General features: G+C 38.9%; 1 pseudogene; it reads left to right on the top strand.

Annotated features, from left to right (window-relative positions):
* The window catches only part of LOC122478791, a 38,839-nt pseudogene extending 21,526 nt beyond the window's left edge, over positions 1 to 17,313 (top strand).
* The last annotated feature ends 5,513 nt before the right edge of the window (positions 17,314 to 22,826 follow it).

The raw sequence follows: 22,826 nt of genomic DNA, 5'->3' as shown, positions 1-22,826 counted from the left end.
CTGAATCAATGTCTAGATACCTAACTGAAATGACTAGTTACTAAGCTAGCACAAACAGTTCTCAGTTTAGATCAAACTGATCAGTTGCCACCTGTTTACGACTCAAAACGACCCACGACCCACTAAAGTAGTTTATGTTGCTGCAATTAAGCTGTGTGTGGTGTGTGAATGTTCTGACTGTATGAAAAACCTTACGGTCCTCAGTTTCCTGGCAATTTTGCGAGGAAGAATGGAACCTGGATTAAGCCAATCCTTGTGTTCTAAAACGTTCAAAGAAAACATTTTTTTCTCCATTCAGAAAGTAATTAAGCAATTTTTTGATCAGACTTCTCTGACAGACAAAAAGCCTACCTCTGAGGTAACAGGCATTGGATGGGAATATGGAGAAGATGCTTTTCAGAAGTATTTCAGTAAAGGAGATTTAAGTGAAGCACATGCCTTAGGTTTCTGTTGACATTCCTGCCCAATAGAAAGCCTCACTCGTCTAAGGATTGGCTGTCTATTAAATTGAATTCCAAGTTACAGGAGGCACTTTTTAACAGCCAACTAAACTTCACGGCTTTGTTACCCTGCTTCTACCAGTTTTGTTGAAACTAAAAATTAAAGAGCTGACATTCATCGCCTTCATGTTTTACAATAGAATGGAAGTACTTAAAATTCTTGATGCCAACAGCTTTGAAACTTTTGTGTTACCCTGGCAATGTTCGTGTATTTGTAATGATGGTAAAGAATTACCAGTTAGCTATGTCTGGAGGAAAAGTCTCTGGCTTGAAGACCTTTCCAGAAGAGATTTAGCATCATTATTTCTGAAATATGACCTTCCCCAGCAGCATTTCTAATTATACTCCCAAATTAGAACTAATACACTGTGAAGACCAGACTCATCCTTGTGACTTACACCATTCCGTTCTATTGGAAAGTGAGCACTCATTGCAGCAAAAATGGTGTTAAGAATTGTGGACTGATAAAAGGCAGCCTTTCGAATGCACCAATTCCCCTTGTTAGTAAATAACAGTGGCAGTAATTATGGGCCATAGAGGGCCACATTCTCAAGCATGCTTTGAGAAAAATTCATCACTGTCAGCAATCCTGGCCTTGGTTATGTTCTCCTGAGCATCAAGAGAAGGAGTTTGAACCAAAGTCGTCTATAGGACCAGAGTATAGGTTTAAGAAGTTTCAAGCTGCTGGATAGCTTCTCCAACAGGTTCCTTCAGAAAGGAAAATGAAGGACACCAATACATTATTTAGATCTGTTTTATAAATTTGCAGTCCTTGGCAACATACATTTGAAAGGATGAGATTAATAACCAGAATATCCTCACAAATGGGCTTTGAGAGCTTTGGTGTAAAGATCTCTCAATATTGTCCTCAATACAATTCTGGAGTCTTTTTTATTATTATTATTCTTTTCAAATCTCCGTTAGTCCCAAGCCTCTTTTCAGCTACTTTTTTTGTATTTCACTAACTTTCATATGTATGTGTTTACTCAGGTAATTTACATCATGAAGAAAAATTGATGTCAGCAGAACACAGAAAGCAAAGGAAAAGAATAAATCTAAGGGTTTCCTTGGAAATTCTCAGTGCTTTCATGAATTGTGTGTCTGGGCCTCATTCCAGTATTCTGATGTACAACCATGACCTCAGACTTTACCAGTGTTCAGAGCGTTTTCAAAATGTTGATACAACCACTCATCTTTCAGAGCAATAGAGGCAGATAGGTTTTCTTTGTCATGCCCTTTGAAAACACTACTTATAAACCCAGAGGAAGATACCCAGCTGCTTGATAAGGACACCAAATAATCAGCAACTGCTTAGCATTTATTGTATACTTCCACTCATTTATTGGATTTTCACAACACTGAGGTAGGGATCATTGCCATTTTTCACATGGGGGAAAGAGGCACAGACAAGGTAAAAATTTGCCAGAGGTTACACACCTAGTGAGTGGTTGAAGATTTCAGCCATCTGTACCTATATCTGGAAACCCTATCTCTTGAACCCCCTCAGACCATCTTGCTCTGAATATCCCTTGATTTCCATCAAAATGATCTTCCCACCCTTACTTTAGGACAAATACCCATAAGCCTATCAATCATAACTGGACAATATGCCCATTCTGAAGGACATCCTTGAGCTACTCAATGTCAGAACGCTTTTCTTGTTTGAGATTTTCTGGTATGTGGTAGGCACTCTACTGTACAGGGGATAGAAAACTAAAGAGATACAGTCCTTAACCTCAAAGGCTCTTGTCCCAAAGACTATCGAGTCTCAGCTTTAACCACATATCAGAATCATCTGGAAAGCTCTTAAATACTTGAGAGCCAGACCCATCTCAACATAATCACATCTGATTATACAGAATCAGGATTAACTAGAATTGGCATGAATTTTTGTAAAGACCCCTGATAACTTCCTGTGAAGCTAACATCAGATCATCTTCCAGTCCATTAGTAAGACTGATGATCTAGTCAAAGCAAAAACATAGCGACAAAATTTAATATCAAGTATAAAAGAGTGTGATGGGTAGCTTATAATAGGTTTGGGGATGGATGTCAAACAGATTTCTCTGGAGAAGCATCAATTAAGCTAATGCCAAAATAATGAACTGAATTTAGGAAGATGAAGTCACTCCTGTGAGCATTCCTGGAAGAGGGGAACATGTGGATGACCAGGCCTTAGTGTGTTCCAAGAACAGCCAAGAGCACTGTTGCCTGAGTATAACGTGGGAGGTATGAAGCCACATATAAAACGAGTCAGGGTAAATATTCATGGCTCCTGTTACAGTCTGATAAAGTAAGGTAGAGGAGAACCTCAGCTTTAGTGTCCCTCCCCTGTATTTTTAGTTCTCTTTTCCTATAAATTCTGTCAACAGTGTGCAGAAGAATAAAACCTAACGATTGATGCAGTCTCAAATGAGCACACTCAGTTTTCCTTGTAAAATAGTCCTTCTCATTGGGCATTTCACAGATTCTGCTTTGCAGGAACCACAGAGAGGTAGCACAAGGGATCTGTAACGAGATCACAGAACCTTGGGAGCAGCCTGAGGGGCTGTAAGCCAACAGTAAAGGGCTAGTATCAAATAGCCTCTATGTGGACTTCTCTCTTTTAGTTTTAGTCTTCAAAATGATTTGTATTTATTGAAAGCCCCTACACAGCAATAGCCATGGACCTTATTGCTTGACTTATTGTAATCACAGTCCTCTATCCCTCAGAAATGCCATTGTTCACTAAAGTATAAAGTTACCTCCCCCTAGAGTTCACCCCCCAACCAGGTGACTGGGAAAACCTTGCATTAATTTTGGTCATGCACTAAGTATTCTCAGCCTCCTCTGGGTCTTACCACATGACAGAGGACACCATTCCTCCCCTATGACCAGTGGGGACACATTACAGAAAATCACTGGCCTCTTGTGTAAATCTTAACTATGGCAGGCAATCACAAGTCACCTTGACATCGTATCTTTAACTGATGTGCATAATCATTTGCAAGTCAGATACCATTTTAAAATTTAGAAATTAAACTTTCCTTTATATCTTAGGACTATACATATGTATAATATACATATCTGTATATATAGGTAGAAAATTCACTTAGTAAAAAAATGATGCAAACAGTTAAGAAGAAAGGAGCCAAGCATCAATTCCATAAAGAAAGGGTAGAATTGGCACAAACTCCCCTGAGGTCTCACATACCAGGTAACTCAAAACTTGAGGCCAAATGGGCAGGATGTAGGTCTTTGGGGGCTCTCACCTGCTCTGGCTCCTCTGTAGTCAGTGTTTCTCAATGACCAGAATTCACAGTCTTTGCAGGTAAAACTTCTGGGCATGGAACCTACCAACACTACCATGACACATGAGGACTGGATTCTGAGCATTTGAGGAAGAACTCGGAGAGGTCTAGAGAGAGGCTTTAAGCAAATAATCCTTTTTGGCCTGTAGGCTTTTGCCTGGGAACTCTCCAATCTTCTCCACCCTTCTCAAATTCTGTCTCCTCTCTTGTTCGTTTAAAATGCACATTCCTTCCATTAGGAAGGTGCTTTAGATCACGGACAGCCATACCTCTCAGGAATTTCAAAGATTGCAAGAAAAAGAGATACAGGGTGACTCTTCTAGGTTAGATAATAAATGGTTTTTCTTCGATCTAAATAAATGGCAAAGTAATACTTCATAAGTTTCAAGTTGCTGTTAGTAAAGTAAGAAGGAGGTTCTTGATGTTTTCCAAGTTCTATGCTCCAATTTACCAATTTTCAAAACATGAGATTCAGAACAGCATCTTTACAGATAGAGATGAAGTCTTTATAGGCATCTCAGATTAGCGTGTATCTTGAGATCTTGAGGTCAGAATAAACTTGACCCCCCAGAATAAACTTGACCACCTTTTTATTCATACATGAATAGTCATAAGTCGATTGATGGTTCCTGACCTAATTAGGGCAAGAATCTAAGAAATACAAGAAGCATCAGAGGCAAGAAGGGACTAAAAAATCATGAAGTACAGGTATATTGACACCTGTCTTCAGGTTCCTCCTGATGGCCTCGAAGGTCCTGTCAGCTCACCTTGAACATTAGAGCATATGACAAAGGCCTATTTTTCTATAGCCATAAACCTTTTGAAAGAAAAATGAACCTGCTTACTTGTTTAGAATACCAGTTCTTTTAGGATACTTTTAGATTTGAGATTCTACAATTTTCAATTACCCTTTCAGACTTAGACAGTCTTTTAGTGATAAGACTGATTACATTAGCTAAAATTTCAGAGAAAAGCCATGTCTTATTCTAACCTGCATGATTTTTAACAGTCTAATATTTCAGAACCATGCCTGCAAATAAGGGTTATTTGATATGTACTTTTTAGTATTGGTCTGTTATGCAGAATTAAAGAATTTATACTGAAACATTAGGCAAGTGATTCAGAGGTACTGGGCTAATTTTCTCCCCCAAATATGAAGTAGGCCCCCCACTCCCACCTACAATTACCTGGTAAACAAGAGTGCAAATTTTGTTTTTAAGGTTTTTTTTTTGGGGGGGGGGGTGGGACTGAGCATGAGTTGGGGGGTGGTGGAGGAAGGGAGAGAATCTCAAGCAGACTCCATGTTGTCAGTGTAGATCTTGATGCAGGACCTAACCCCATGAGCCAGGAGATCATGACCTGAGCCAAAATCAAGAGTCAGACACTTAACCAAACTAGCCACTCATATGCCCCAAATTTGATGTATTTTAAAGGCAAGAATATAACAAAAGATGTACAAGAAGCAAAACACTGTCAATTTATCATTGTCAGCATGCTTAACAGTTCAATCATTCAATATGCAGACCTCTAGGATTACAGTATATATTAACGAAAAAAAAGTGAAAAGTTTGGCAGTAAGACAAATTAAAGATTTACAGAGACCTAGGACAAGTCGTTGTCCTTAAGTAGTTCAGATAAAAGACAGCAGTGCTTATTAAGAGATCTATGACATTAAGAGGTTGCCAGAGTGCTTTAGGGGACACTATGGGAGATAGATTAGTGATCTTAGAAATGGGGCCTAAATGATGAAAGTGCACTCTGCCTCAAGAATACTGCTTGGCATCAATTGCTTGGAAGGGATCAGGAAAAGAAGGAAGTTCTTGTATATAACCTTCCCAGTTACCCAAGATGTAGTAGGGATCATTTTCCTTCACAGATGAGAACATGGTGGGGATAAAGCTGGAGATAATCAGTATAACAGAACTAAGGAACAGTTTATAATTCACTTCAGATCAAAAGCTAAAGTATATGCTTCATTTTACTTTACATTACCCTAAAAAAGACAACTGGAGATAATTGTGAGAAAGTTGGATGGGGTCATATTATAGGTCATCTTGAATGCCTTTTAAGAATTTACATTTTAACTTCAAAGTAATATGGAGTCACTGAAGGTATATGAATTTGGAAGGATCAAATAAATTGCCTTTATTAAGTACCAAAGTTCAAGAGAGAAAGGTGTTGTCTTCCAAGCTTCCCATTCTTTATTTGGGGGACACTGACATTTTTTTCATGGGGTTTTTTTGGGGGGGCAGGGGGAAAATATATAACTTAGTTCTTGAGGCATTTATTATGCTCTGGTTTGAATCCTGATTAAACTGATTTGTAGGACTTCAGATAAGTTGCCTCAGTTCTCTTTAAAATGTGGATAATACCTAGTTTGAGAGTGTTGTATGAAAATCAAATAAGCTAGTATGTACAGAGTGGTGACAATATGTCTTGACATATTCGTGTTATTTTGTACTATGTAGTGTGTACTTTTATTCTTAATCAGTTTTATATTTAGTATAATTATCTTGTTACATTTCAAAAAAAGATCTAAAACACCTGAAAAAAAGTAATAGGAGAAATTATGGCATATAGGGTAAGGAATTCTAGTAATTGCCATTAACAAGTCAACACTTACAACAGCTTACCTCTACTGTTAGGATTGCAATAACCTGGTACAGCTAGTATAAAAATGAGTTTAATGTTCTTAATGGGAGAGACATGAATTAGTCAACAATCCTTTTCAAATCACTATTTTTAGCATTGGCAAATACTGGTATACAGTTTGTTTAGGCAACACAGATGAACAAAATTCTAACAAAAAGTAACAGATGTTTTTGGTTAAGTTGTGCAGTCAAGAGAGCTGGAGCTAATGCAGTTTATATAAATGTCAAAACTTTTATATTACATTTTCAAAATTAACAGAACTGTATCCTAGGACAGTACATGTCATTTGATTTTATGAAGGTCATTTTGACAATGATAAAAATATGTCCAGTGTGTTTTGAAAGCATGGAGTAGGGAGACCAAACGCCAGTAAAGTCAGAGAAGACTATTTAGAGACAATCTGGCAGCTGTCAATGCAGCAATAGAAGTGGGATGTAGAAAAGTATATACGTATATAGATACGGCAGGTATAGTTTTGACAGTAACCTATATGTTCAGAGTTTTAATGTGATGGGACAGACAAGTTTATAATGATCTTTTTCTCTTGTTCATTAGAGTTAATACCCAAGATGTGCTTATTCAAAATTGAGTAGTGATATGCAATTGAAGACCTCCATATTTGCTTTACATTTGAGAATGCTTAAAATGAGAACACTGGACATTGTAGATTTGAAGGAATGGAAGAGGAGAAACACAACAAAGGGGAGAGAACTGAGGACAGATGAGCCAGTTGGCAAACCTTCACGAAGTTTAAGAGGATTTGGGAAACACCACTATTTGCATACCAGCATCCATTCCTCATTATTGACAAATAGATTCAACCCCAATTTTGTGGCGGTGGCAATATATTCAGGAGAGGAAGGCTTCTCTAGAGCTCCAGTAAATGAATCAGTGAGTCAAAACTGATCAGAGTTTAGTGTTTAAACTAATCACTTCCAGTAACTGGTTTTTGGAGTGAGTATACTTCCCTGTCCTGATCAATGAAACTTAAGAGCCATTCTACTGGGAACATAAGGAATGTGGCTTCCATTAAAAAAAAAAAAAAAGAAAAAAAAAAAAGAAAAAAAAAAACACACCATGCTCTCCCTCCCCCACTCCATAAGGAGAGACCTGCAAGAAACCATATGTTCTTCCTTTAGGTGGTCCAAAAAAAAAAAAAATGTGATTTGGCCATTTTGGCCATAACCCTGGAAGCCTGAAGATTCACCACTGCTGGGCTATCTCATTTTCACCAAGGTTGTAGAAAGTTCCTGACAAGCTACGTTCAGAGTGAAAAGCATATGAAACACTTCTCAGGCCACATTAAAAAGTTTAAACTTTCTACTATAACCATACAGGAATCACTAGATTAAATACTTGAAGTGACATGGTCAAGATTGCACTGTAGACAGTCCAAGTGGGGACTAGAAAGGATTCAAAATACTTGTGTCAAGAAAAATCAGCAAGGAAGAACATAAAACTCAACACCCCCCCAAAATTTAAAAATGGGCAGAAGGCATGGACAGAAAATTTCTCCAAAGAGGACCTATAGATGACAAACAGATGTGAAAAGATGCTCCTCACTTATCAGGGGAAATGCAAATGAAAACCCCAATCTCACACCTGTTAGAATGGCTAAAATTAACAAGAACCAGGAGGTGGCAAGGATGTGGAGAAAAAGGAATCCTTGTACACTGACGATGGGAATGCAAACTGGTGCAGCCACTGTGGAAAACAGTATGGAAGTTTCTCAAAAATTTTAATTAGAACTACCCTATGATCTGCAATCACACTACTGGGTATTTACTCCCAGAATACAAAAACACTAATTCAAAGGGATACATGCACCCCTATGCTTAAAGGCACTTGATTTACAATGCTTAAGGTATGGAAGCAGCCCAAGTGTCCTTGAATAATTGATAAAGAAGATGCGGTGTGTGTACACACACACACACACACACACACACACACACACACACACACACACACACACACACACAATTATTTAATGATGAAAAAGAATGAAATCTTGCCATTTTCAACAACATAAAGCTGGAGCTTATAATGCTAAGCAAAATCAGTCAGAGAAAGACAAATACCATAGGATTTCACTCCTATGTGGAATTTAAGAAACAAAAGGAGCAATGGCAGGGGTGGGAGGACAAGAAACAGACTCAACTATACAGAATGATGGTTGGGGGGGGGGGGGGTGGTCCATGACTCATGGCCCATGAGTTCAAGCCCTGCATTGGTCTCTGTGCTGACAGCTCAGAGCCTGGAGCATGCTTCGGATTCTCTCCCGCCCCCCCCCCCCCCACTTCACCATTCATGCTCTCTCAAAAAATGAACATTTAAAAACTTAAAAATAAAAGAAAAAAAAGCAAATTGTTAATGTAGTCAAATATCAGGACATAGAGATGGGGTGGAAAAGGGCAATTTTATAGAATGTTTAATAGTTGCATTTAAAAGCAATTGGTGTTATCACAAAGATGGAGTTAAAAATTTCATGTTTAAATACTTTTTCAGGGAGCACTTAAAATTACAATTCCTAAAAAAAAAAATCACTTATCTAAGACACACATTATGTATTCAAAATTCAGAAGTCACTATTTTAAGATGTATTTTTCCCAAGAAATCACAGCATGCTATATTGAATGAACAGAGAATAAGGCCAAATTAAAGTTTTGTGCAATGGATTTGTTCTTTTTATCATTATATGTAGACTGAGGGGGAAGTTGTTTTCTTGGAATTACCTACACTCATTTTTTTAAAGTGTAATGTTAAATCCAGATTCTTTACATAATTAATCTTCTGATTACAATACTTAGAATTCATACCAATGGAATACCATTAAGATATTTAGCAACAATATTGAGATAATTGTGTTTACTTCAAAGTATTCTCATTTTAATATGTGAAAACTACACTTTCATACATTTTTTATACTTTCTTTAGCATGCAATAAAGAGTTCCTTTCAGATGCTAAGAAAATCATACTTTTCAGTGCCAAATGAAAAAGTTGGATCTTGGATGCCAACAGAAGTTTTAGTTAATGTAGAAAATTAAGTGTTGCTCATTTAAGATGTTTTAGATTTAAAGTAGGTCAGAAGTTTATTAAAACAGATCTACTTTAATACATATCAACATAGGGGGATTCACAGGTGGCTGAGAGAACTCAGTGCTATACTCGCAATTAGAAGGATCCTGAATATACAGGAACAACTTTCAGACAATAAGATATTTAAGAATTATGACAAGACACACTCTACAAAGCTGATTTTATGTTAGTTTAATAAAACATCTCATTAACTGATACCCAATTAAGGTTTATCCTCATTTGTCTTCCAGTGGACTATTTCATCTGTCAAACCACACTCTGGAAGAACCATATACGTTTACTGGATTGTGTAAGCAATCCTGTGTGTTTGTGCATGTAGTTTTCCTGTGCAGGTTTGTAGATTTGCATGTGTGTCAGACTTTTCTGTACTCAGTACTGTGCTAGCATGAAGAGTAATAAGGTAGACAGGGACGGTAAGCTCTCAGGGCAGGAGCCAACAGGGGATATGGATATCAAAGGTAGGGTTATAAATATGATGGGGATATATGGAGCTAAGTGTTTTTAGGAGGATATATTGTTCTGGGATCAGTCTTTTCTGATCAAGTTTAAGGATTAATGGAACAAACCAGAAAAATACACGCAAGAGTGCATTAGAAATGGGATGGGAGGCTGCAGGATAGAGGACACAGTATTGAATTCCAGTAGCTTCTGCAAGCACTGAACCCTGCAGGGATACCAGCCAGTTATCTGCAAGTAGACCTAACAATGCTTTGCCTCACAGACCAACCATGCAGACTTGCTTCCTACCCCAGTTATTAAAGTTTTAATATGCAACACTTGCTTACATATACAACTGGAAAGTGCAAGGGAATTCTAATTTTTCCTCCTTCCTCGACCAGATAAGCTATCCTGGAAAGCTGTTGTCTTTCAAAAGACAGTCTGGCAATAGCATACAGTCTTGATAGTAAAGTGTGGCCGGTTAAGTAACAAGCTATTAAATCTGTTCCTCTTCGTATCTGGCTCACTCTTATGTGCCTTGCTTTCTGCAATTCACAAAAGCACAGAAAACTTTTCCTCAGGCTTATGGTTTCTGGGAAATTCAGGCACGGTATTCTTTTTCCCCCCCCACTATGTGGCTTTAGCATAGGGTAATGCCACTAGGTGGCTCACTGATGTAGTAGAAATTGGGATGTCTTTGTTGGTGTTAAATGGGCAGTGATGACTATAGTGCCATCATAATAATTCAGACTTTTACTAGTGCTTCTGGTTCAAAGTGGTGACAGGAGAGAATCCTGAAATCACTTGCTCTCATGGACATGAGGCAGCTTTGGGGTGATATTGGGGTTCGTGGTGTCTGGAGCTGATGGCCATGAAAGAATCCTTGAAGAGGTCTTTGGTGGAAAAAGTGATTAAAGTATGGGGACAAGAAGGGGGGGGGGGCAGAAAGAACTCTCTGCAGGACCCTGTGGAGAGACTGCCTATATAGTTGGGACTTGAGGGAGGGAAAATCCAGGGGAAGTTTCCAAAGAGATTTTCGTATGCTAAAGAAGACTCACAGGATACTGGAGGCCTAGCTATTGTCAAGCTAAGGTGGTTTTTCCTCTAGCAAAGCATTAGCATTAAGACAGAGTTCCTGGAGAAACGTTTTTACTCTGCCAGCCTCATGTTTGTCAATGGACTGCCAGTTATAAGGGAACTTAATTTTATCTGCCATTTCCTTCTGCCTTTGTTTCCTGTATCAGGGAGACCAAATGTACAACAATATAGGAAACAAATTTCTTCTGAAAGAAATCCAGTAACTAGCTGAGCCACTCTTCTACTAGGCAAATGAGGGAAACACATCCAAGTGGGTAGGAGAGGCTAAGACACAATCTCAGGATCAACCTCGCCCCCTGAGCCCCCTACACGGCAGGCCACAATTGGTAGGGGACTTAACTTCAGGCTTCTCCCTGGGAAGATAAAATTTGAACCTCACATCTGTCACTCTAACTTCTAAGACTTGAACTGGGGAAATGAGACCCCAAAACAGCTAGTTTTGAAAGCAAACAAGGCTTGCACCCATGAGACCCACAAGGTTAAAACAAACGGAGAAAATGTTGTAACAAGGCTCATGTGAACTCACCCACCCAAGGGCCCAGCGTAGAGGCAACCACTGAAAGTGCCTCCCCTTTTTGTGACACTTAATTGCCCATCTTCAAGGCTTGGCCTCAGGGGCAGGCATCTAATTTAACACAGGGGACTAATCCTCCCCAGAGACCTTAGAGGGCAGGCACTGTGATTACTCTTCCTCTGCCTTGCTCCAGGTCACCATTATCTTCTGAAGATGACCTAGTAGACATGTGATACTCCACTGTTTGCCACATGGTCACAACTTGATCACCTAGCTCTGATGGCCAAGTAGGGCTTACATCTGTGGACCCCACAGCACTGCATCAAACGGAGGAAGCCCACCCTCAGGGCCCAGCACAGTCACAGCAGATTGAAATGTGCCCCCAGGCATGCTATTAAAAAGGTTGATCAGCTTACTTTCATAGCTGTCCTCTGGAGGATCAGGCTTATTAAACACATCTCAAAAATGACTCAACTCTTCAGGGATCAGAGACATGAATAGGTAACACCACCCTGGCAGTCTCCCTCTGCCCTACCGCAGGTGGCAGGGTGTTTGAGAAAGGAGCATGCATACACATCAGGTGCCCTGGCTTTTGTGGCTACTGCCCAAAGGACACATCCCCTAACAGTCTGGCTCTGGTGTCTATGGAGGCACAGGGCTTGTATTCACAGGTTCAATGGGACAGTGGAAAACAGTTAACTGGGTACTACTCCAGAACTTCAAGCAGAGGCAGCAAACACACACCATCAACCGGTCTTCCTCTGAAAGATGTAGATTAGCATACTTTAAGAGCTACTGCCTGAGTGTCTAGAACTCAGAGGTCCTCCCCTTTGGGACACTGACAGGTATTGGCACATCATCAACTACTGGGAGACACTAAGAATCAGGTAGACTTCTTAGGCAATGAAAAATGTTTGAGAGTCAAGAGCTAAGGCAGAGTTGACAAGTCCATCTCCTACACATGGCCACTCCTTCAAGACCAGGAGATTTGGTTGTTTTACCTGATGCATAGAAACCAACACCATCAAGCAAAATGAAGAGGAATAGGTTCCAACTTTAAGAACAAGATAAAACCCAAGAAAAAGACTTTAATGCAAGAGAGATAAGGAATCTACTGGAGTTAAAAATAGCACTCAGGTGCTCCCTAAAGCTCAGGTAAAGAAGAATTAACCAGAATATAGAAATATCAAATAGAAGTCCCAAACTGAATAAATTCACTGAATTGAATACATTCAATAGATCAAAAAAACAGACTAGATGCAGCAAGGGGGAAAAAGCATCATTGAACTCCAACACAGGGCAATGGAACTTGCCCAATCAGAGTAAAGAGAAGGTAGCTTAATAGGGATTTACTACACAGTGACCCTTGGGGATCGAGATATTCTGCAGCAAAATTCTGTGGCGAGGTTCACAGCGCTGTGAGTGTACCCAGTGCTCAGGAATTGCACAACGTAAAATAAATAAAACATTTTATTGAAGATTAATATAGATTATAACTAATGAACAAATAACATAACAGCTAAAAAATAGAAGAGAAAAAGGATAAGGGAGAAGAGGAAGAGACATTTTGGTGGGGGGTCGGGGTCAGGGATTGGAGAATAAATTTGAAATATAATAAAAAATAAAATAAGATAAAAATATAGGGATTTACAGGAAAACATCAAGCAGATTAACATTCATATTATCAAGATCCCAGAGAGAGAGAAGACAGGGCAGAAAATGTCAAGAAATAATTTCTGAAATCTTCCCTTATCTGGAGAAAGACATCCAGATCCAAGAAGGCCAGAAAGCTCCCAATAAGGTGAACCCAAAGAGACCCTCACAGAGACACATCATTAAAGTGCCAAAAGGTAAAGACAAGGAATTATTTTTTAAGTTTAGAGGGGGGGGGGGGGGGGGGGGGGGGGGGGGGGGGGGGGGAGGGGCAGAGAGAGAGAGGAAGAGGGAGACACAGAATCTGAAGCAGGCTCCAGGCTCTGAGCTGTTAGCACAGACCCCAACATGAGGCTCAAACTCACAAAACCAGGAGATCATAACCTGAAGTCAGAAGCCTAACTGACTGAGCCACCCAGGTGCTCCTCTCCCCCCCCCCCCCCCCCGCCTTGTAGGTTTAAGAGACAAGGGATCAAAAGCAGCAAAAGAAAAACTTGTTACATACAAGAGGACCCCCATAAGTCTATTAGATTTTTCAGGGAAATTGTGCAGGCCCAGAAGAGAGTGGCACAAGTATTCAAAATGCTGGGGAATAAAAAAACCAAAAAAACCTGCCAAACAAAACTTCCCAACAAACTTGCCCTTCAGAATTGAGATAGTTTTGCAGACAAGTTAAATAAGTTCACCACTAGACCAGTCTTGTGAGAAATGGTGGAGGGACTTTGTTTCGCTGAAAAGAGCACTAATTAGAACAAAAATTGTAATCCTTAGTGGTAAAGATATAGTTAAATTTAAAATGTTGTCAATTCAATGGGTTAATTATAAAGCTAGCATGACATTTGAAGATTTTAGCAAAAATAACTATAGCTGTAATAACTGGTTAGTGGTTACACAAGATAAAAAGATGTAATTGTGACAAAAATAAACGTGGTGGGAGAAGTCAATAAAAATACAGATCTTTATAATGCACTCAAAGTTAAGTTGTAATCAACTTAATACTGTAATCAACTGTAATACACTGTTACATAGAAGTTGTTTTACAGAAGCCTCATGGTAACCACAAAGCAAACCCTATAGTGGATACATGAATGATAAAGGAATTTAAGCAGACTGCTACAGAAAAATCACTCTAAAAGGCAGAATAAGAGAACATGAAAGGAATAAAGAAATTACAAATAGCCAGAGTGTAAGAGCAATAATTATGTGCTTACTGCTTTAAATGTAAATGGATTAAGTTCTTCAAAGATAGTGGCTGAATGTATTATCCTCTCTATGTGCGGTCTGCAGAAGACTTGCTTCAGGTGAGAAATAGAAGAAAAAAAAAAAATCAATGGATGGAAAGTTATCCCATGCAAAGAGAAACAAGAACAGTGGGTAGCTATACTTATACCAGAAAAAACAGACTTTGAAACAAAGACTGTAAGAGGCAGCAAGGTCATTCTATAATAAAGGAGTCAATCCAGAGGGTAACATTTGTGAAGTACCCAACAAAAGCCCTTAGATCTATACAGCAAATATTAATGCACCAACAGGAGAAATAGAGAATAGTAGAAAACTTAAGTACCTCAAGTCAATGGATATAGCATCCAGACAGAAAAATTTAAAAATTAGGAAATATTGGCCTTAACTGACACATTGTAGCACATAACCTTAACAGACATACACAGAACATTCCAGCCAAAAACACATTCTTCTTAAGTGCACATTGGCCATTCTCCAGGACAGAAATGTTAGGCCATAAAACAAGCCTTAAGAAGTTTAAGGTTGAAATACATCAGGCATCTTTTACTAAGCACAATGGTATAAAACTAAAGATTAAGGTTTTTGGATTTATGCTACCAGCAAATGAAACTAAAAGTAGGACCCCAAACTAAAGTTTCACACAATGAAAGCCAAGAAAATTAAAAGGCAACCCCCAAATGGGAGAAAGTGTCTGCAAATCTTGTATCTAATACCCCAAATATATAAAGAACTCCAACTCAAAAATACAGTTAAAAAATGAGAAAATCTGAATAGACATTTTTCCAAAGACATACGGATGGCAAACAGGTATGTGAAATGAGGCTCAACATCACTAACCAGGGAAATGCAAATCATAACTGCAATGAGATCACTGTACACCTGTTAGAACGGCTATTATCAGAAAACAAGTGTTGGTGAGGATGTGGAAGAATGGGAACACTTCTACAATGCTGATGGGAACATAAGTGGGCACAGCCACTATCGGAAACTTTATGAAAGTTCCTTAAAAATTAGTACTATTATAGGATCCAGTAATCTACTTCTGGTTATTTTTCTGAAGGAAATGAACACTAAATGGAAAATAGACCTGTATGTCCTTGGTTATAACAACCAGGAGATGGAAGCAATCTAAGTGCCCACTAATGGATAAAGAAAATGTGATCCATACAGAATATTAAGCCATAAAAGGAAATCCTGCCATTTCTAATATGGGTAGACCTTGAGGAAATAACACTAAGTGAAAGAAGTCAGAGAAAGAATTACTGTAGGATCTCACATGCAGAATAAAAAAGAGCTCATAAACATAGAACACTTTAGTGGTTGCTGGAGGTTGGGGTGAAGGTAGAAAAATAAAGTACAGTCTTTGTTATAAAACTAGTCCAAGGGATGTAATAAAGAACATAGTGACTATAGTTAGTACTGTATTGTATAATCAAAAGTTACTAAAGGTAGATGTGAAAATTCTGATCCCAAGAAAATAAACAACAAGCAGGGATAGAGGTTAAGTAGACTTTGTGGCGATCTTTTAGCAGTATTTACAAATATCAAGTCATTATGTTGTACACCTGAAATTAATGCAATGTTATCTCTCCATTATAGCTCATTTTAATAGAAAAAAAAATCACAGTGCCTTCCTGTGTGCTAAAACATGTCACAACCAAGACGACAAAAACGAATCACATAGCTTTGTTTAGGTAGTGGCATATTGATTGTATCCAAAGGATCAGGTAGCTTTTCTGCCCACAGACGCCACTGGCTGCCTGAGGAAGCATGGTCTCCCCACCCACTCCCCATCATTGTCTAAGTCAGGGTCTCCCAAAGAGCTTGAACAGCTGAAGAAGCTCTTCATCAAAGGTTTGAGCTTTGAAACAACTAATGAGTCTGAGGAGCCATTTTGAGCAATAGGGAACGCTCATGGACTGTGTGGTTATGAGAGATCCAAACAGCAAGTGCCCCCAAAGGCTTTGGGTTTGTCACCCAAACTCACTGTGGAGGAGGTAGGTGCAGCCACGAATACAAGACCACACAAGGTAGATGGAAGGGTTGTAGAACCAAAGAGGGCAGTCTCAAAAGATTCTCAAAGACCTGGTGCCCACTTAACCGTGAAAAAGGTTGTTGGTGGCCCTAAAGATGACCCTGAAGACCATCATCTAAGAGATAATTTTGAGCAGTATGGGAAAATTGAAGTGATTGAGAGGACAAGTGGCAAGACGACAGGCTTTGGTTTTATAACTTGAGGACAGTGACTCCGCAGGCAAGATCGTCATTCAAAAATGCCACACTGAATGGCCACATCTGTGAAGGAGAGTCCTAGTTAAGCAAGAGATGACAAGCACTTCTTCCTTCTCAGAAGTCGTTCTGGAAACTTCGGTGGCCGTCATGGAAGTGGTTGTGGTTTTGATGGGAATGACAACTTTCATCAGGAAGGAAACTGAGGTAGGTGGGGTGGCTTTGGCGGCAGTTGAGATGGTGGTGGATATAGTGGGAGTGCGGCTGGCTGTAGCAGATTTGGTAACAATGGAAGCAATTTGGGAGGTGGCCGAAGCTATGATGATTTCGGCAATGACAACAATCAATCGTGAAATCTTGGACCCATGAAAGGTGGAAATTTAGAGGCAGAAGCTCTAGTCCCTATAGTGATAGAAGCTAGTACTTTGCCAAACCACAAAACCAAGGTGGCTATGGCGGTTCCAGCAACAACAGCTGTAGCTACGGCAGTGGCAGAAGGTTTTAATTACTGCCAGGAAACAAAGCTTAGCAGGAGAGGAGAGCCAGAGAAGTGACAGGGAAGATACAGATTACAACAGATTTGTGAACTCAGCTGAGCACAGTGATGGCAGGGCCCAGCTGCTACGAAGATGCCATGTTTTAGGCAATACCTAGGTGCCTGGGAAAAACCTGGAGAACTGTATTTGTGATGGTTTTATAGGTTATCTTAGTTTCTGTTCTGTGGAAAGTATAAAGTATTCCAAGAAAAGGTTTTAATGTAGTTTTTTTGTACCTAAGCTGTTGATTGCTAAATGTAGTGGTCTGATCATGTTGAATAAGTGTCAAAAAAAAAAAAAAAAAAAAAAAAAAAAAAAAAAAAAAAAAAAAAGACCAGTAGAGTCGATAGTTATATTGTGACCGGTACTTCCGGAGTATACCAAAAAGTACACAACTAATTCTAAAACTAGCACAGAAACCCTCTTTGTGAGCATGAACCAGTTATATACTTATTGAAATGGCTTTAGGTATTTTTATTTTAATTTTTTAAAATTTTAATTTGCAATTCTGAGCATCGTTTTAAGCCAGCATGGTTTTAAGTCCAAACTAGGTAAGGACCCTTGATTTTGGCAATTCAGTATTACTAATAACCATATATTCTTTTTTCCCTAAAAATCAGACTAGATGTTTCTATGTGGATAATGCTGTCATTATGTTGGGCTTTCAGGAAACTTTGTTACAGGTCTTTAATCTTATGTGAAAGGCTTATTTTTATTTTGAGCAAGGAAACTAGATGTATCAAGAGCCTTTCATTTCATATGTATGTGCTGTTAAGCAGAATCAGTAGTTCAGCATTCCTAATTAGTTTTGGTGTGAAAATTTTAAAGAATCTGTAAGACATACTTTGAATAAAATAGGTTTTCTAAATTTGTTATTCAAGTTTACAAAAACGATTATATACTTTTTTCTGCTTTTAAAGATCTCATTTATTCCAAGTTTTATCCATACTTTCTTTAGCATCCTTACTCCAAAAGTAGATTGATGGTCAATTAATCTACAGCAAAGGAGGCAAGACTATACAATGAGGAAAAACATCTCAAATGGTGTTGAGAAAACTGGACAACTACCTGAAAAAGGATGGAATGACTGCTTTCTTACACCACACACAAAAATAAACTCAAAATATATTAGTGACCTAAATAGGAGACCTGACACCATAAAACTCGGGTGGCAGGGGGGAAACAGGCAGCAATCTCTAAAGCCTAAGCAACATGTTTTTCTAGGTAAGTCTCCTCAGGCAAGGGAAACAAGAGCAAAGATACATTATGACTACACAAAAATGAAAACTTTGCCATGAAAGGAAACCGACAAAATGAAAAAGCAACTTTCTGAGAGAAGGGATTTGTACATGATCTATCCAATAGGGGGTTGATATCTAATACGTCAAGAATCTATAAAACTCAATGCCAATAAAAGTCTGATTAAAACACAGGCAGAGGACCTGAATAGACATTTTTCTAAAGACATACAGATTACCAAAAGGCATATGAAAAGATGTTGCACATCACTAATGCTTCACAATGCATATCAAAACCACAATGAGGGATCACCCCTCAGTCAGAATGGGATCAAGAGGTATGAGGTATCAAAAAGACAAGAACAAGTGTTGAGGATGTGGAGAAAAAGAGGAACCCTCATGGACTGCTGGTGGGAATGTAAATTGGTGCAACCACAAGAAAATATGGAATTTCTTCAAGGTTTCAGAGAAATACCATATTATCCAATAACTACACTACTGTATATTTACCCAAACAAAAACACTAATTTGAAAAAGATACGTGTACCCGTGTGTTTAGGGCAGCATTAATTACAACAGCCAGATTACGGAAGCAACCCAAGTATCCACCCATAAATGAATAAAGATAGATTATACACACACACACACACACACACACACACACACACAAATGGTAGATTAGCCATGAAAGAGAACAAGGTCTTGCCATTTGTGATAAGATGGATGGAACATAGAGGGTATTAGGATAAGTGAAAGAAGTCGAAGATAAATACCTTAGGATTTTACTTAGGTATAAAATGTAAAGCACAACTAAAGAGAACTGGTGGTTGACAGAGGGGGGATGGGGTAATGGACAAAACAGATGAAGTAGATTAAAAAGTCCAAACTTTCAGTTACAAGAGACGAAGGTGTACAGCATAGGAAACATGGTCAGTATTGTAACATTGTGTGACGTAACATATGGTGACTGACAGATGGGGACTGCTCTTACTCTGGTGGGCATTGAGCAATGTATAGAGTTGTTGAATCACATTCTTGACACATATCATAGGTCAACTTCAGTGAAAATATTCAAGGCAAGTATTTAAGGTAGGTTTAAAAGCAACACTGCCCAGTTATAGACATTTCTATATGAATATCAGAATATCAAATCACATAACTATCACAAGCACATAATATGTAAGCTGTTTTAACTTGTTCGTTTAGTTTTATAGGCAGATAGAAGTAGAGGTTTTAGGGGCGCCTGGGTGGCGCAGTCGGTTAAGCGTCCGACTTCAGCCAGGTCACGATCTCGCGGTCCGTGAGTTCGAGCCCCACGTCGGGCTCTGGGCTGATGGCTCGGAGCCTGGAGCCTGTTTCCGATTCTGTGTCTCCCTCTCTCTCTGCCCCTCCCCTGTTCATGCTCTGTCTCTCTCTGTCCCAAAAATAAATAAACGTTGAAAAAAAAAATTAAAAAAAAAAAAAGAAGTAGAGGTTTTAGAATATGAAAAATAAGGTGTTCTGTTTTCACACACATGCTGTAAGTTTAATACAGTAAGGTTACTACTCTATCATCTTAAGTTTATGTGAATTACTCATTGAACATGATCATTCTACTTACATTCAAAAACACCGTAGCATTTTCTTAGCCTATAATGAAAATCAGCTCATTCATTGGATGGTCTATTCCATTACAGAAACAAACAGAATATTCTCTTTCCCAAATCAAAACAACTTTGGACAGAAGCCAAATTACCAAGACCTAAAAAAGTGTTTTGTCTGAGTCCAAGGGTAGATGTTGGATATAAATTTTGGCATCATTTTTTAAATTAATGTTTTTGATTTTTGTTTCTCGAGAGACAGACCATGAGCAGGGGAAGGGCAGAGAGAGAGGGACACACACAGAATCCAAAGCAGATTCCAGGGTCTGAGCTGTCAGCACAGAGCCTGACACGGGGCTCAAACTCATGAACCACGAGATCATGACCTGAGCCAAAGTTGGACACCTCACCAACTGAGCCACGTAGGCACCCCAGCAGTATTTGTTACTCAATTCCATTAGTGTGTATTCCAACTTATTCCTTATAATGACTAAACTTACAACTTTTATTTGGCAAGTGAATGATTATGACTTAATTAGGAGGGAAGACCACTATCCCTCTACAAGATATCAGAAGGAATGCGGTCACCCATGAACAACTCCCTCTGATGCTCTTAGCTGGGCTTCATACTATCTGAATATGTTTTAACACTTTGCATATGGTTTTCATTATAGTATCAGTGCTAGCACACATGGAGGCTTTCTGAGAATGGAGAAAAGCCCCATGCTTGTGTCTTTGGATATTGGGCTTGAAAGGATTAAGACACATATCTGTTATTACTTTTAAACCACCCAAAAGCTATGGCTTACAGCAATCACCAACCCACCCTACCCTGATTCTGTGGGTTGGCTGGGCAGTTCCTTATGTGGTTTACTTTGCCTTCCCTTGAGACTGCATCTAACTGGCAGATCAGCTAGTCTCTCACACCTGTCTACTACTAAGTGCTGGATGTTGCTGAGGGCACCTTCACATCTTCATGTGAGTCTCTCATCTCTCAGAGCCTAGACTATTTTCTTTACATGGGGATCTTAAGGTAATGATTCAAGAGGCCAAGGGGAAAAGCTACAAAGCCTCTTAAAGCCTGATTTTATAACTCACAAGATGTCCCTTCCGCCACATTCTAGATTGGTCAAGTCAATACACAAGGAAAGCCAAGATTCAAGGTTAGGGAAACAAACTCTACCTTTGGAAAGAACAGCAAAATTACGCTGCCCCACTTTTAGATTTGTAACCAAACTCCTCGAGGCTGACACAGCATTGGGAACTATTGTTCACTTCAGAAAATGATGCGCCTTCCTCCAAGTGTACCCAGCTGTACAGCAAGGTAGAAGAATGAAAAGTAGAGGGGAGAAAGCTGCAGTTCTGGATGTCTTCTTGGCTGGACAGATTCATTCAACGTACAACCTGCACAACTGTATTTGATGGATTGGCATGTTACTAAAAGTCTTAATTCCTAAAGTCTTCATGGATAGTGTTCAGATATTTTCACGAGGATAACTAGAGAACAAGATGACTACCATAAAAGCATCTGGGTACAAAGAAGCTGATAATAAACTAGATTTTGTGCTCGTCAAGTATTTGGAGTAATATTATCTATACGCATTAGGTGTCAAGTTCTCTTTACATGTTTGAAGTACATCACTGGAAGGTATTCCAGTGTGAACTGCAATAATTAAAAGTGTTAGATTTTATAAAACATTCAAGTGGCAATGTAACGTAGGACTTAACTGACGTGAGATTTTAGTAAGAGTCATTACACCAATCTGTGTAGCACATAGATTACTAGGAAATGCAAAGTAAATATATAGTCAAGTATTTGATGTATATGTTAAGTGTTAAGTTAGTGCTAGAGGACTGAACTGGTGATGGATTCCTCAGCAACACAGATTTTGATTCAGCACTTTTTACATGGAATAACCTTTATAAAGATTATTTGACAATGATGTGGGGAAGGTAGTTTCCCCGACACCATCATATGAATATTTCAAAGGATGAATTGGTTATGAGATAACCTACATTTTTATACTCAGTTTCTCTAGAAGAATGAACAAGAAGCTGGTAGAGCTGTTAAATTTACACACAGAGGGAACTGTGCAGGCAATAGGAAAGAAAGGGTGAAATAATTTTCACGTATGCTCTTTGGAAACTGGAGTTTTGTTCCATAACATAAGTACACATTTATTGAAGCAGTGCAGAGGCTGATTGGGAAAACAATTGCACTGTATTTTTTCAAAGTGTTTTAGCTCTTACATTTTCCAATTTACACCTATCCAGCACAAAAGCAAATGCCTGACCTCTTCAAGGTTTCTTTTACTTAAGAAAACTGGCCAACATACAAGACAACATGAACTTGAAATCCCCCCTCACCCCACTGCTTCATCTAATGGTGGAAGGTTTCGGCTGACTTATCGCATCCTAATTAACTCCACCTTATAAGTTTTGGCCTAGGTAGAAACCCAGTGGGCAGTCATGGGATGATGTATTTCTGTGCATCAAGCTAATTGGCATGTATGCTGCTTTACTCTCTGACCCTAGTCTCATTAGAGATGATCTCTAACCACCTTAGTGGGTTGGTTACTGCTTATCAAGAGGAGTTCCACCTTTTAATGCAGAAAAGTAAAGAAAAATAATAGTTCTCGACTTTCATATGGGAGATGATGGCAGGAAGAATAGGTTTTCCCAGCATAAAAATATTTCCCCATGAAAGCTCAGGTATTGAAAGATCTCTAAAAGGCTACCAAGAAGATAGGAAGAATCCA

This window comes from Prionailurus bengalensis, chromosome A1 (assembly GCF_016509475.1).
Source record: "Prionailurus bengalensis isolate Pbe53 chromosome A1, Fcat_Pben_1.1_paternal_pri, whole genome shotgun sequence".
Classification (NCBI taxonomy): domain Eukaryota; kingdom Metazoa; phylum Chordata; class Mammalia; order Carnivora; family Felidae; genus Prionailurus; species Prionailurus bengalensis.
Note: the sequence above shows the minus strand (reverse complement) of the source record. Positions and strands in the feature narration are given on the sequence as shown.